This window comes from Dipodomys merriami, unplaced genomic scaffold (genome assembly GCF_024711535.1).
Source record: "Dipodomys merriami isolate MVZ:Mamm:240054 unplaced genomic scaffold, mDipMer1.0.p SCAF_101, whole genome shotgun sequence".
NCBI lineage: Eukaryota > Metazoa > Chordata > Mammalia > Rodentia > Heteromyidae > Dipodomys > Dipodomys merriami.
In genome coordinates this window covers 1837871-1854714 of record NW_027202283.1, presented here as the reverse complement: position 1 = coordinate 1854714, position 16844 = coordinate 1837871, and the positions used below count along the sequence as shown (strand labels likewise).

The window sequence follows — 16844 nt, the reverse complement described above, 5'->3', positions numbered from 1 at the left end:
AATATAATTTTTTCCAAACCTTTCCATTTCCTAACAAATGGGGAAATGTCATTCTTTCTGATGGAGGCATAGAATTCCATTGTAAATTTTACTTGCATTTTGAACCTAAAGTTTTTAAAGTGTTTTCCTATTTCCTGTCAGGTTTTATTTTGCATTTTTTAAAATTTTAGTTATTGTAAAATAGGCTGACAAAGGGATTATGGTTATATGTGTAAAGTAATGAGTACACTTCTGGATGAACATTGTTACCCTCTTCTTTGTTGTTCTCCCACTATAATTTCCCTCTCCCACCTCTCTCACTCCTCTTTCCCAATGGTGTAAAGTTCATTTTCAATATAGTGTGTTGTGAGTATCATTGTTGCAATGGGTCATCTTGTGTTGAACCTAAATTTTCTTTTTCTCTAACCCTAATTCTAATTCTGTCTGGGATCCTAACCCTAACCATAATAATAACAATAGCCCAATTCAAAAGATAAGAAAAAATATTAAAGTTTTTATTCATTCTGTTGATTCACTGTACATATTGAATTAAGCTGCAGTTCACTTTAAATCTTCCAAATTAGATTATATGTGTGTATTTAAAGATGTAATTTTATGTGAAAAACAGAAATCTTTGGAGGAAATAGTAATGAAAAGGAAATAGAGGGAGTATAATCAAATGCTTTAAATATATTTTGGAAAGAGCATAAAGAAACTGCCACTTCTGATAATTAATAACCATTAACAAAATAACTAAAAATTAATAAATAAATAACACACTACCATCTAGTGTTCTTTAAGAGAGCCATAATATGTCTTGTGAATAAAATATTTGTGTTAAATAAACTTTGTTCATGCATAATTCATATTGCCATTGGCCAATTATTTAACTTAATCAATAAATACATATCAAATAAAATTCCATGATAAAAAATATAAATCAGTTAGTCATTGTTTGAGAAAATGTAGTCATGTGCTACTGAGAAAAACGTGTATTCTTATGCTGCTGGGTGAAATATTCGGTAGATGTCTCTTAAATCTAGTTGATCTATGCAGCTGTTTAGATCTGCAGTTTCTCTGTTGAGTTTTTGCCGAGTTGATCTATCTAGTGGGGAGAGTGGTGTGTTAAAATCCCCAACAATTAATGTCTTTGGATCTATGTGGGATTTGAGGGAAAGTAGTGTTTCTTGGATAAATTTGGGTGCTCAATTGTTTGGCGAATAGATATTTAGAATTGTAATATCCTCCTGAAGGAGAGATCCTTTAATTAGTATGTAGCGTTATCTCTTCTCACCAATTTTAATTTGAAGTCTATTTTATCTGATATTAGGATTGCAACTCCCGTCTGTTTTGGGGGCCCGTTTGCTTGGTAGATTTTGCTCCAGCCTTTAATATCGAAAATGTGTTTGTTTTTACGGGCTAGATGTGCCTCCCGAAGGCAGCAGATAGAAGGATCTTGTTTTTTAATCCAAGTAGACAGTCTATGTCGCTTAATTGGAGAGTTCAGTCCGTTAATGATAAGAGATAGGACTGAGAGGTATTTGGGAGTTCCTGCCATTTTATCCACCTTCTTGGTGGCTGCAAAAACTGGGTTCTTCCTATGGTTCTTAGATTCTCAGTTTGGGTGCAGTTTCTTGGCCTTTATTGTGGTCTTGTTGACTTTCTCTTTGTAGGGCATCTTTAAGAATCTTTTGTAGGGCTGGCTTGGTGGAGATGTACTGTTTCAATTTTTCTTTGCTATGGAAGGTTTTTATTTGGCCTTTAGTTATGAAGGAGAGTTTAGCTGGGTACAGTATTCTTGGTTGATAGTTGTTTGATTTTTACGGCTTGGCATACATCATTCCAGGCTCTTCTTGCTTTGATTGTCTCTGCTGAGAAATCTGAGGTGATTCTAATTGGTTTCGCTTTATAGATGATTAATCTTTTCTCCTTGACAGCTTTAAGGATCTTTTCCTTGGTCTGAGTTGATCCTGTGTGGATTATAATGTGATGGTCGGATGTCCTATTATGATCTAGTTTATTTGGAGTTCTAAAAGCTTCTTGTATCTGAATAGGCTTATCTTTTTGCATGTTTGGGAAGTTCTCTGTTAGGATCCTGTTAAAAAAAATTCCTAGACCATTACCTTCTGTTTCTAGGTGCACCTCTACACCCATTTTCCTTAGATTAAGCCTTCTGATGGTGTCTCTTCCAAGTGTTGGATAGATCTATCGTATTTCTTGGACTTGTCTTGGATGCTTGTATGGTGTTTCTCTATAATATCTAGGCTGTCTTCAATCCCCGAGATTTGATCTTCTGCATGGTTTACCCTGCTGTCAAGACTTTCTACTTTGTTTTTTATTTCTTTTCCTTCTAATTGGTCAGCTAAGAAAAGTCCAGGACCAGATTGTTTGACAGCAGAATTCTTCAAGCCATCAAAGCAGAACTCACACCAATACTCCTCCACCTCTTCAATGAAATTGAAAGAGAAAATCACTACTGAACACATTCTATGAAACCATCATAACCCTCATCCCAAACATTTTCATATGGACTTCACCTCAGTCTACAACATTCCTTCATTATTCTGTCCCTGATGTTTTTATACTGTCAAGACATAATAAAACCAGTTTGATTTACAGCATGAGAAGTTATCCACCTGGCTGACTTTGAAGCAGAGCATGGTCAATAGAGAACATGCCTTCTGGTTTCTCATTACATGTAATGGCTTTTGTAATGATTGCATTCTATTTAGTATTTAAAAAAAAAACTGCTGGCTAGTTTGTGACCATTTGGGTAAATGCCCCAAAGTGGTATTGTTGGATCATAGAGGAGCTCTATGTGCAGTCTTTGGAGGAAACTCCATACTAATTTCTAAAGCTGTTGAACAAGTTTACACTCCGAACAATAATGCATTAAGGTTCCATTCTGTCCACATCCCCACCAGCATCTGTTGTTTTTAGAGTTCATGATTATAGCCACTCTAACTGGGGTGATATGGCATCTCAATGTTGTTTTGATTTGCATTTCTTTTATGGCTAGAGAGGTTGAGCATTTCTTCATGTGTCTATTGGCCATACTATTTTCCTCTTCAGAAAAGTTTCTCTTTAAGTCTTTAGCTCACTTATTTATTGTTTCTTTGAGGATTTGTCGTTGGGGGATTTACTTTTTTTTGGTTCCAAGTATATTTTAGATATGAGACCCTTGTCAATTACCAGCACAACTATGTTTATTGAAACATTATTTATCATGGCTAAATTATGAAACAAACCCAGATGTCCCTCACTAGATGAAAGGATGAAGAAAATGTGATATATACATATATATACATATATATATATATATATATATATATATATATATATATACATATATACAATGGAATTCTATGCCTCCATCAGAAAGAATAACAATGCCCCATTTGTTAGGAAATGGAAAGACTTACAAAAAATATATTAAGTGAATAAAGCCAGGCCCAAAAAACATAGGTAATAGGTCCCATGGTTTCCCTTATTTGCAAAAACTAGTATATGTCTGAGACAAGCAGAAAAGGGCAGATAAGTTGATGTTAGATGAAATGAACCCCAAGATAAGGATTCAATTTTTTTTTCTTTATTGCAATTATTTCAAACATTTATAAGATGATTTCTTTGTTGATTTGCATGTCCATCCCCCATGGTATAACCCATGCTTTCACTGTATTTGTTGTTGGTATAACTTGTGGAGGGGAAGGGAAAAAAGCAAATCATTTAAATAGGGATGCAGGTGGACTCATTGTAATAATGAAATGTACAAATCCTTATTTCGAAAAATGAACTTTACATCCTTGGTGGGATGGGGAGTGTGGGGGGAGATGCGAAGGGATGGGAACAAGAAGCAAAGGAGGCAACAATGCTTGATAAGAAATATACTCATTATCTTGTCCATGTAATTGTAATTGTTATTCCTAGAAATTTATGTTAAGTATTTCACAAGTTTTTTTTCTCTTAATTCTTAAGAAAACATTTGCTATAATTCTAATATTATTACCATTTTAGTGTTAGGAAATATTGTAATTAAAGGCACTAAGTGCATGGCCCAAAGACACACAGTGGGGAAGGAAATGATTCAAAATTTCAAAAAGTAAACAATAAAAAAGTAGGTAAAATCCTCTCCATTCCCTTACTCTCTCAACTCAATATTCATGCTGTCCAAGAAATAATATCATAGCAATTATTGCCCACGGTAATTGTTTTTTTTTGTTAAAAAATATATATTTATTTCAGTTTTTAGATGCTTCAGATGTTACAGGCCATCATGATTTAAATATGAGGGAAAAACATTTTAGAAAGGATAAGAACCTTTTGTTTAAAGACTGAAATATAAATTGTTCATTGACTTTTAAGAAACAAAGTTCACAATAACCTATTAAAAAAAAACAATCATTTTTCCCCCTTAACTTAATGGAGATTTCCTTCTAGTGAAGCTTTTTGAAAGAAGATAAAATTTTTCATTTTCTTGAGACTGAATTGATGAAAGGGCATATGGTATCCCCAAAAATGTCTGATGAGTAAGAACATTAAAATGACTAAACTGATGGGACACATTTAATTCATTATGATAAACCCAAGAATGGCTATATGAATCTTGTTCTGAATTGCTGTCCTCTCCTTCAGAGCCCACGGTAATTGTTTTCTGTCACATTTTGTCTTCAACACAGTGTTGGTAACATTGGGTTATCATGCTCAGAGCTGAGCTCATAAATTGAAGTCTAAAGAGAGACAAATTTCTTCTGTTCCACAGTTCCAGTATACATTTTAAAAAGTACTAAAGGGCTGGGAAGGTGGCTCAGTGGTAGAGCGACTGCCTTGCATGCATGAGGCCCTTGGTTCGATTCCTCAGCACCACATAAGCAAAAAAGAAAAAAGGCGGAAGTGGCGCTGTGGCTCACGTGGTAGAGCACTAGCCTTGAGCTGAAGAGCTGAGGGACAGTGCCCAGGCCCAGAGTTCAGGCCCCATGACTGGACCCCCCCCAAAAAAAAGTACTAAAACTAGCTGGTAGCTGGTGGCTCACACTTATAATCCTGGCTACAGAGGAAGCTGAGATCTGAGGAATGCGCTACAAAGCAAGTCCAGGCTGGAAAATCTGTGAGACTCTTATCTACAATAAACTACTAGGAAAGCAGAACTGGCACTGTGGCTCAAGGGGTAGAGCACTAATCGTTAGCTGAAAGGCGCAGGGAGAGCGCCCAAGCCCAGAGTTCATGCCACATGACCAAATTAAAAAAAAAAAAGATTAAAACGTTTAAATATCATCACTTACTGTCTTTTAAGAATCCAAAAATGAAATAAATTCATATATAATCACTCCAAAACGCTTTAAAAGTGGGAGATGATAAATAAGCCTCCATGAAGTAAATTTTCTTCTACTTTTTAAATTATTCTGAAAGCCTTGTGCTGGTTGGTCACACCTGTAATCCTGTCTACTCGGGTGTCTGCTCAGGAACCTGAGATCTGTGGATAACCGTTCGAAGCCAATCAGGACAAAAAATATTCATGAGAATATTTTAAAAAAATTACAATGGAATTCTATGCCTCCATCAGAAAGAATGACATTGCCCATTTGTTAGGAAATGGAAAGGCTTGGAAAAAATTATATTAAGTGAAGTAAGCCAGGCCCAAAGAAACATAGGTTCCATGGTTTCCCTTATTTGCAATATCTAGTATATGTATGAGTCAAGCAGCAAAGGTCAGATAATGTGATGTTAGGAAAATGAACCCTTACATATGTATTTAAATGTTTTTTTCTTTCATGAATTTTTTTCTAACGCATTTATAAAATTATTTCTTTCTTGCTTTGTATATCCCTCCCCCACAGTATAACCCCTGCTTTCACTATATTTGATGTCGTTATAATTTGTGGAGGAGAAGGGGAAAAACAAGTCGTTTAAGGATACAGGTGGACACGTTGCAACAATGAGAAGTACAAGTTGTCCTGTCAAAAACGAATTTTACAACTTTGGTGTGGGGGGGAGTATGGGGTGGGGGGTTGGGGGGAGGCTGGGAAGGGAAGTGAAGGGTAAAAAAAGGAGGAGGCTGCAATGCTTGATAAGAAATGTACTCATTATCTTGCCCATGTAATTGTAACCCCTCTGTACAGTATGTTCACAATAAAAAATAATAAAAATATTAAAAAAAATTAATGAACTAGCAAAGAGCCAAGAATGGAGATGTAGCTTATATAGTAGCTCATCAATCTAGAGAGGAATGGCCTAGCGGGACCTTGATGCACTGAATTCAAACTCTGAGAACAAAAATGTGCAGGCATGCACACACACACACACATACACAAACACACATTTATTCAAAATATCTGCATATCAGTGTTTTGTATTAATTTCTTTGTTAACGATATTATATGGGTAAAATAGGGGAAATATTCTCTTCCATCCCATAACATTTTTATATTTTTATTGTAAAAGTACTATACAGAGTGGTTACAGTTACATGAATAGTTCATTTCCTATCAAACATTGTTACCTCCTCCTTTGTTTTCCCCCCACCATCCCTTCCCTCCCAGCTCCACAAGTACACTCCCCTCCCCCACCCTCCTAAATTGTAAAATTCGTTTTTCAACATACTGTCTTGTGCGTCACATTGTTGCAATGGGTCATACTGTATCCTTATTTTACCATTTTGTTTTTTCCCTTTCCATCCCCAAATTAGAGAAGTGTATATACAAGATGGAGGTGCACCAACATCAGATTCAGTGAAAACAGGGGTTTAACTGTGTGGGATGCACATATAAAAATCACATCATACATTATAAATATATTAGAAAACACAGGAAGAAATAAAAAACCACTTGTGTCCTTATCATGGGGTTCATTTACCTTAACATCATCTTATCTATTCATATGCACATGCTTTTGACCTTTTTTTTTTTAATTGTGAAAATACCATACAGAGGAGTTACAATTACGTGGAAAATGTAATGAGTACATTTCTTATCAAGCATTGTTGCCTACTCCTTTTTTTCGCCTTACCATACCTTCTTTGCTTATCCCAGATATGCATTAGTTATTGCAAATAAGGGATACCACAGGACCTTTGATTCTTTTTTTTATTGTGAAAATGCCATACAGAGGTGTTACAATTACATGCGTGAGTTATTGAGTACATTTTTTTTTTATTGTGAGAATACTGACAGAGGAGTTACAATTACATGGGCAAGATAATGAGTACATTTCTTATCAAACATTGTTGCCTCCCCTTTGTTTCCCCTTCCCATCCCTTCCCACACTCCCCCACTTTCCCCACCCTGTCCTCCTCCCCCCAAAGTTGTAAAGTTCATTTTTGACATAATAACTTGTACATCTCATTGTTGCAATGGGTCCACTTGCTCCTCCTTTGTTTCCTCTTCCCATCCCTGCCCATCTCCCACCCCCTACACCCACCAACCCCTCCCCCCATCCCTCCCCACTGTCCACATCCCTCAACACCTGGCCAAAATCATTTTTTGACATAACGACTTGTTCATCTCATTGTTGCAATCGGTCCACCTGCATCCCTTTTTCAACGATTTGTGTTTCCCTTCCACTGCACAAAGTATACCAACATCAAATACAGTGAAAACAGGGGCTTTAGCTTGCAGGAGGAACATACAAAGCAACAAAGAATTCATCTTATAAATATCTTAGAAACAATCGCAAGAAATAAAAACTATTTGAATCCTTATCTTGGGGTTCATTTTGCCTAACATCAACTTATATGATGTTTTCTTCTTGTAGCAGACACATACTAGTTATTGCAATTAAGGAATCCATGGGACCTATCTTTCTTTGGGCCTGGCTTACTTCACTTCTTTGGGCCTGGCTTAATTCACTTAATATAAATTTTTCCATGTCTTTCCATTTCCTAACTGGGTGATGTCATTCTTTCTGATGGAGGCATAGAATTCCAGTACACATGCGCACACACACACACACACACACACACACACACACACACACACACACACACACACACACACACACACATTTTCTTGATCCATTAGTTTACTTTGGGGCCTCTGGTTTGGTTCTGTATCTTAGCTTTGGTAAATAATGCTGCAATGAACATAGTTTTGCTGGTAGTTTTAGTATGGTCTTGTTTGTGATCATTTGGGTGAATGCCCAAAATGGGATTGCTGGGACTTAGGGGCGCTCTATTGTAGTCTTTTGAGGAACCGCCATACTACTTTCCAAACTCTTCGAACAAGTTTAAACTCCCAACAACAATGCATTAAGGTTCCCTTCTGTCCACATTCCCTCCATCTGTTCTTTTAAAAATCTAGAATGCTTCACGAAGTTGAGTGTCATCCTCAGTCAGGGGCTATTCTTCTCTTTATTGTTCCAATGTTAGTGTATGTGCTACTGAATTGAGCACAGAACATTTTTTATACATAAAGTGTAATTGATTTTCTTAAACTAGACAATTCCACAAAAATTTAATTCAAAAGAATTGTCATGAAATTTTAGAACCATGTATTTCTTACATAAGAACACATTTAAGAATAAAGTCAAGTTTGACATGTCAAAAACAAAATAATACCAGATATTTGTTTTTCAACAGATGTGTAGGAGAAGGAATTCAATTATTCTGTACAAGGAACCTGCCATAATGAACACTATAGAAAGTGTTAAGGTTTGTTAAAAGTTTTAATGTTTTAAATATGTTTAATTTTGGGAATTTGCTCATATATGCCAAAATTAAGACTATTTAGCAGGTTATAAAACTTTTTCATAAAGCATTTAAGATTCAAGGTACATACTACTAAATATGTACATTTCAGAGTTTATAGAAACTTTACTAATGAGAAGTTGCAAAGTGTTTGTGTAAAGAAGCAGATTTAAGACATTAACTGCACAGTTTCTGTTAAAATTTAAAGGCTTCTTTACTTTATATGTTAGTGAGGAACAAATGATGGTATAAGCCATACACAAATGATGAGATGAACCATAAATAATAATCTTAATAATAATAATAATAATAATAATAATAGTAATCTTTAAAGGCTACTCATAGCCTATAAAATTCTTGTTGAACATCATAGACTTAGGCAGTTTTAAATGTACAGCAATATGAAAAAATAATAAATCGAATATGTAGTACATTTCAAATACTGGAAACAGTGGTAATTGTTTTTTTTATTTTATTAATCATTAATATTTATGTATTGGTTTTCCTTATTTGTAGCATTGTTTTCCATGTTGTAATATAAAACAACTTTATGTAAGTCATCATTAGGAAGTACTTTGAGAATGTTATTGGGATGGCCACAATTTTTTTTATAGGTGTATGTGAATTTACAAAGAGCAAAATTAATAAGAACAAAATATTGATTAAAATTTTATCAATTAGAATCTGAATCAGGAGTGTTGATAAATGTCCACACCTAAAATCTTAGCCCTAGAATGAAGCACTAGTGTTACAATGTTGAGCACACAAAAGTGAGAGACTGTGTTTTGTTTTGTTTTTGTTGGTTTTGGGGCTTGAACTCTGGGTCCTGGGTGCTGTCTCTCAGCTCTTCAGCTCAAGGCTAGTGGTACTACTTGAGTCACAGCAGCTCTTCCATCTTTTTCTGCTTATGTGGTGCTGAGGAATCAAACCCAGGACCTCATGCATGCAAGGCAAGCACTCTACACTGAACCACCCTCCCAACACCTGAGAGACTGTGTTTTAAAAAATCATCTAAACAACATTTACTTTCTGTTTTGTGTTATATAATGAAATAAAGAATATCTTTTTGTATTTTTGAATGGTCATACTTCTAAATTTATATTAAATTCAGTCACTTTATCCTTTTCAAAGTCATGTAATATCTCAGAGTTTGCTTCTGTAAGGATTGTTTTTGCATTGATAATTTATTCTGAATCATTTTTATTTTTTATCAAAATCACTTTATATTTTATGGTGTTTTGTGTTTTTTTAAGTGTGAAAATACCAGACAGAGGGGTTACAATTAAATGGGCAAGGTAATGAGTACATTTCTTATCAAGCATTGTTGCATACTCCTTTTTTTCTCCTTACTATCCCTTCCCATCTCACCCCCCCTTACGTCCCATTTTCCCCTCCCCTTTCCCCAACCAAAGTTGTAAAATTTGTTTTTCGACATAATGTTTTGTATATCTCATTGTTGCAATGGATCCACCTGTATCCCTATTTAAAAAAATTTTCCCCTTCCCCTCCACAAATTATACCAACATCAAATATAGCGAAAACAGGGGTTATACCATGCGGGACGGACATAAAAAGTAACAAAGAAGTCTTCTTATAAATATGTTAGAAATAATTACAGAAAAGAAAAAAAATTGAATTCTTATCTTGGGGTTCACTTCACCTAACATCAACTTATCTAACAATTCCTGCATGTCTCAGACATACACTAGTAATTGCTAATAAGGGAAACCATGGGACCTATGTTTCTTTGAGCCTGGCTTACTTCACTTAATATAATTTTTTCCAAGTTTTCCATTTCCTAACAAATGGGGCAATATCATTCTTTCAGATAGAGACATAGAATTCCATTGTGTATATATACAACATTTTCTTGATCCATTCATCTACTGAGGGACATCTGGGTTGGTTCCATATCTTAGCTATGGTAATGCTGCAATAAATATATCTGTGTGGTAGATTTAGTATGGTCTTGTTTGTGATCATTTGGGTAAATGCCCAAAAGTCGGATTGCTGGGTCATAGGGGAGCTCTATGTGAAGTCTTTGGAGGAACCTCCATACTACTTTCCAAAGTGGTTGAAAAAGATTACACTCTCACTAACAATGAAGTAAGGTTCCCTTCTGTCCACATTCCCTCCAGCATCTGTTGTTATTAGAGTTCTAACTTGGGTGAGGTGATATCTCAGTGTTGATTGATTTGCATTTCTTTTATGGCTAGGGAGGTTGAGCATTTCTGCATGTCTTTATTGGTCACCCTCCTTTCCTCTTCAGATAAGTTTCTCTTTATGTCTTTAGCCCACTTATTTATTGGGCAGTATTTTCTTTGAGTATTTGTTGTTGGGGGATTTAATTTTTTGATTTCCAGGTCTGTTTTAGATATGAAACCCTTGTCGGTTGTATGGCTAGTGAAGATCCTCTCCGATTCCGTGGGCTTTTCATTGATACTGCTAGTTACGTCCTTTGCCATGCAGAAGCTCTGCAATTACATGCAATCCCATTTGTCCAACCTTACTTTCATTTGTTGTGCTTTTGCATTTCTTTTCAGAAAATTCCAGCCTTTGTCAAGGAGACCTAAGGTTTCTCCTATTCCATCCTGTAATGTTTTCAAAATATCTGCTTTGACTCCGAGGTCTTTGATCCATTTGGACTTGATTCTGGTACAGGGTGATATGTAAGGATCTAGCCTTAATTTTCTACAAGTGATTAACCAATTTTGCCAGTACCATTTACTGAACAGCCTTTCTTCGATTTTATCTTTTTAGATACTTTATTGAATATTAGATGATTATGGGTCTGTAGGTTCATTTCTGGGTTTTCAATTCTATTCCATTGTTCCTGAGATCTTTTATTGTGCCAGTACAAAACTGTTTTAATTACTATGGCTTTGTAGGAGAGTTTGAAATTTGGTATTGATATTCCTCCAACACTGTTCTTTCTGTTAAGGATCGCTTTTTTCAATTGCGGGTCTTTTGTTGTTCAATATGAATTTTTGGATTGCCTCTTCTATTTCCTTGAAGAATGCGGTTGGAATATTGATAGGTATGACATTGAACTTGTAGATAGCCTTGGGAAATATTGCCATTTTCACAAGGTTCATCCTTCCTATCGAGGAACATGGGAGGTTTTTGCCACTTTCTAAGTTCTGTTTTGATTTCCTTTTTCAGATTTTAAAGTTTTCATCATAGAAGTCCTTCACTTCTTTGGTTAAGTTAATTCCTAGGTATTTCATTTTTTGTGGCGCTATTACAAATGGAAACACTTTCTTGATTTGAGCCACACTTTTCTCATTGTTGTCGTACAGAAATGCCATTAATTTTTGAGGGTTAATTTTATACCCTGCTATTTTTCCAGGTTTGAATCAGCATGAGTAATTTGGGAGTGGTGTCCGTGGGATTCTTTAAGTACAAGATCATGTCATCTGCAAAGAGGGAGAATTTTAATTCTTCTTTCCTTATTTGGATCCCTTTTATTTTGGCATATTGTCTTATTTCTGTAGCTAGGCATTCTAATACTAGGTTGAAGTGAAGTTGAGAGAGTGGACATCCTTGTCTCATTCCCGAGTTAAGCGGAAATGGCTTTAGTTTTTCACCATGAATTATAATGCTGGTTGTAGGTTTTCCATATAGTTTTTATTGTATTGAGGAATGTTCCATGGATTCCTAATTTTTCCAGAACCTTCATCATAAAGGGGTGTTGGATCTGGTCCAATGCTTTTTCTGCATCTGTTGAGATAACCATATGGTTTTAATCCTTGCTCTTGTTGATGTGATAAATTATATTAATTGATTTGTGTATATTGAAACAGGTTTGCATCCCTGAAATAAATCCTGTATATTGGTGTATGATTTTTGGATGAATTGTTGAAGTCGATTGGCCAAAATTTTGTTGAGAAGTTTTGCATCAATGTCCATCAAAGAAATGTGTCTATACTTCTCTTTCTTTGATGAGTCCGTGTCTGGTTTTGGGATGAGGGTTATGATGGCTTCATAGAATGTGTTCGGTAGTGAACTATCTCTTTCAATTTCATCGAAGAGTTGGAGTAGTATTGGTGTGAGCTCTATTTTGAAGCTCTTGTACAGGTCCTGGGATTTTCTTACATGGGAGGTCTCTTTTTGCTGTGTCTATTTCAATGCTTGATGTGGGCCCCTTAATATGCTTTAACTCATTTTGGTTTAGTATTTGCATGTTGATAATTGCTAGCAAAAGGTCCATTTCTGCCAAGTTTTCAAAGTTATTAGCATTTGAAAATACTCCCCTATAATATTCAGAATCTTGGTTGTTTTCTGTGGTGATGTTTCCATTCTCACATCTCAGTTTATTTATTTGGGTGTGTTCCTTCTTTTTCTGATAAGATTTGCTAAGGGTTTGTCAATTTTGTTAATTTTTTCATAGAACCAACTCTTTGTTTTGTTGATTCATTCTGTTTTTTTTTTAATTTCTAATTCGTTTAACTCGGATTTAATGTTAATTATTTCTTTCCATCTATTGAATTGGGGTTTATCTTGGTGCTCTTTGTCAAGGTGGTTCAGATGTCTCATTAAGTGGTTGGTTTCAGATCTCTCTAATTTGTTGGTGTAGGAACTCAGAGCTATAAACTTACCTCTGAGTACTGCCTTTGCAGTGTCCCAGAGGAGCTGGTAATTTGTGTGTTCATTTTTGTGGAATATCATGGACATTTGAATTTCCTTTCTAATCTCTTCCATGACCCCCTGGTTATTCAACAGTGTGTCGTCCAGCCTCCATGTGTTACAAGACTTTTTTGGTGTTGAGTTCTAATTTTATTCCCTTGTGGTCTGAGAGGATGCAAGGTGTAACTTCAATGTTTCTGAATTTGAACAAGTTTGTTTTGTGACCTAAAATGAGATCTCTTTTGGAAAATGTTCCATGAACTGCAGAGTAAAACGAGTATTCTGATGCTACTGGGTGAAATATTCAGTAGATGTCTGTTAAATCTATTTGCTCTATGCAGTTGTTTAAATCTGCGGTTTCCCTGTTGATTTTTTTTTTGCTGATTTGATCTATATAGTGGGGATAGTGGTGTGTTAAAATCCTCAACAATTAATGTCGTTGGACCTATGTGAGATCTGAGGGAAAATAGTGTCTCTTGGATAAATTTTGGTGCTCTATTGTTTGGCAATTCCATATTTAGAATTGTAATATCCTCCTGAAGTAGAGAACCCATAAGTCATATGTAGCGACCTTCTTTATCTCTTTACAGTAATTTTAATTCGAGGCATATTTTATCTGATATTATTATTGCAACTCCTTCCTGTTTATGGCAGCCGTTTGCTTCGTAGATTTTATTCCATCCTTTCATTAACAAAATGTGTTTGCTTTTATATTTAAAGTGTGCCTCCTGAAGGCAGGAGATAGAATTATCTGGCTTTTTAATCCAACTAGACAGTCTATTTCGCTAAATTCGAGCTTTAAGTAAATGTTGAGAGGTAGGACTGAGAGGTGTTTGGTAACTCCTGCCATGCTATCCACCTCCTTGGGGGCTGTAGAAACTTGGTTTTTCCTATGGTTTTTGGATTCTCAGTTTGGGTGTGGTTTCTTAGCCATTATTGTGGTCTTGTTGGTTTTCTGTGTGTAGGTCATCTTTAAGTATTTTTTATAGGGCTGGTTTGGTGGAGATATATTTTTCAGTTTTTCTTTGCTATGGAAGGTTTTTATTTGACCTTCAGTTATGAAGGAGAGTTTAGTTGGGTACAGTATTCTTGGTTGAAAATTGTTTGTCTTCAGGGCATGGCATACAGCCTGCCAGGCTCTTCTTGCTTTACTTATCTATGCTGAAAAATATGAGGTGATTCTAATTGGTTTTCCTTTCTAGATGATTGATTTTTTCTCCTTGACATTTTTAAGAACTTATTCTTGATCTGAATTGGTCCTGTGTGGATTATAATGTGACAATGGGAAGTGCTGTTCTATTCTGGTCTATTTGGGATTCTACAAGCATCTTGTATCTGAATAGGCCTATCTTTTTGTATGTTTTGGAAGTTCTCTGCTAGGATCCTGTTAAACAGATTTCCTCAACAATTAACTTCTGTCTCTACTTGCTCCTCTACACCATTTGTCCTCAGAGTAGGCCTTCTGATTGTGTATTCCAAATGTTGAATAGATCTATCATATTTCTTGGATTTGTCTTGGATAGTTGTATGTTCTTTCTCTATAATACCTAGGCTGTCTTCAATCCCCAAGATTTGATCTTCTGCATGCTCTAATCTACTGTTGTCTTTCTACTTGGTTTATTTCTTTTCCTTCTAATTTGTTGGCCTTGATGGCTTCCAATTCTTTGTTGAAGCCTTGTTTTCGATCTTCTATGAACTTCTTTACTTCCTTAATTTGGTGTTCTCAAATCACTTAGTTGATTGGTTATGGATTACTTGGACTCCCATTCCTGCTGTCGGGCTCCATTCAGCATTCCCTGTGTGATCGCCCTGAATTCTTTCAGCTGTCTGTTTATGGATTCCATGAATGCCTCTATTGATCTTTGTCTATTCTCATCCCAATGTCACAATTCCTGTGTTATGCTTTAATTAGCTTCCTCACGTTCATGCAATTCCTGTAGTTACCTTTGACTGTTCTCAGCCTACTCACGCAATTCCTGTGTCTCTCTTCATCTGTTCTCTGCCTGCTCACGCAATTCCTTTCTTTCTCTTTGACTGTTCTCAGCCTGCTCACGCAATTCCTTTATTTCTCTTTGACTGTTCTCAACCTGTTCACGCAATTACTGTATCAGTCTTTGAGTAGTTTCCTCACAGTCACAAAATTCCTGTACTAACGTTTGGTTTGCTTCCTCTCTCTCTCCCTCTCACGTTCAAACTGAGTCCTTTGCAAGCTTTCATTCTTTTCATTCACCACGTTTACCAGTAGTGTTTATAGTGCTTTGCAGGAACTCTCCTCCGGATTATTCATTAACTGTTCTGTCACTGGATTATCATGAATGGGAGTTGAGATACCCAGACTTGCCATTTTTCTCGTGTTTTCCGGCTTGTTCTGCACAGTTGATATGAAAGTGACACCAATTTTTTTGCTAAAACACTATTTTAAGGCAAGCATCAACCAAAGTACTGTAGTTGCATAGTCAAAATGGCTGCAGATAGAACCTAGTATAACAGATACAATCTATTCAACATCAAAAAACTATGCATTAATGGGCTAAGAACAGCAAAGATGAATTTTTCAAATCAGAAATTATTATGTTTAAGGAGAAATGTGGGGAAAAATAGGATTAGAAATATGTGGAGAAATTAAAGTAAATTTAATCAAGTCCTAATCTCAGAGAGGGAAAGGGATTGGACAGAATGATAGGAGAGAAATTAAAGAGAAGATAATCAAAAATGGAAAAACAAAAATTTAAATTTAAAAAGTGAAACATTTAAAAATTATGTAACTTTAAAGAAGTGATATTGAAAGAAGAAAAGGATAGGATGACAGGAGGGGATGACAGAAAGGAGACATGAAAAACTAAAAAATAAAAATTCTTAAAATATTTACTTAAAAATTATATGGTATAAAGATATAATACTGCTATTAAACAGTTAAGCCTAAAAGTTTGTGAATTAAGTAATACATTTCTGGATTAATTATGTACACAATGGGGGATAAGTTCTAATAATCGATGAAGGGTATTTATCTGGGGATGAGGCAAAACAGCAATTAAGTCACGCAAAAAAAAAAAAGAAAGACAAAAAAATGAAAAGAATCAAAAAAATAAAAACAATTTTAAAAGGACCAAAATGTCAATATCGATTTTTTTAAAAAGCACACACACACACACACACACACACACACACACACACACACACACACACACACACACACACACACACACACACACACACACCTAAAATAAAAATTAGGAGAAGAAGAAAAAAATGATTAATAGAAAACAATTAAAAAATTTAAAAAAATGGTACCAAAAAGAGTTGTTTAATTTTCGGGTGTGTGTGTGTGTGAGGAATGGGAAGATCCTGTATCTCCCCGGTGTCTGTAACCAGTCTCTTCGTGGAGTCTTTGGTCTGCTTGTGGTGTTTGGTTTTCCTGTGGCCTGATTGATTTCTTACATCAGTTTGTTTGAGCAGTCAATAAAATGCTCCGCTTTATCCAGGATTTTGTGATCCTCCTTCAGGCTTGTTCAGTGGGAGGGAGATCTGTTTTGAGTATCAAGAAAAAGAGAAAGATGGCTGT

At 35.5% G+C, this 16844-nt stretch overlaps 1 non-coding gene across 1 annotated transcript; it reads right to left on the bottom strand.

Moving 5' to 3' along the window:
- Positions 1 to 8260: 8260 nt before the first annotated feature.
- On the bottom strand, positions 8261 to 8362 carry LOC138807464 (U6 spliceosomal RNA). The gene has a single exon (XR_011366161.1). It is a non-coding gene; the product is annotated as a U6 spliceosomal RNA (small nuclear RNA).
- Positions 8363 to 16844: the final 8482 nt, after the last annotated feature.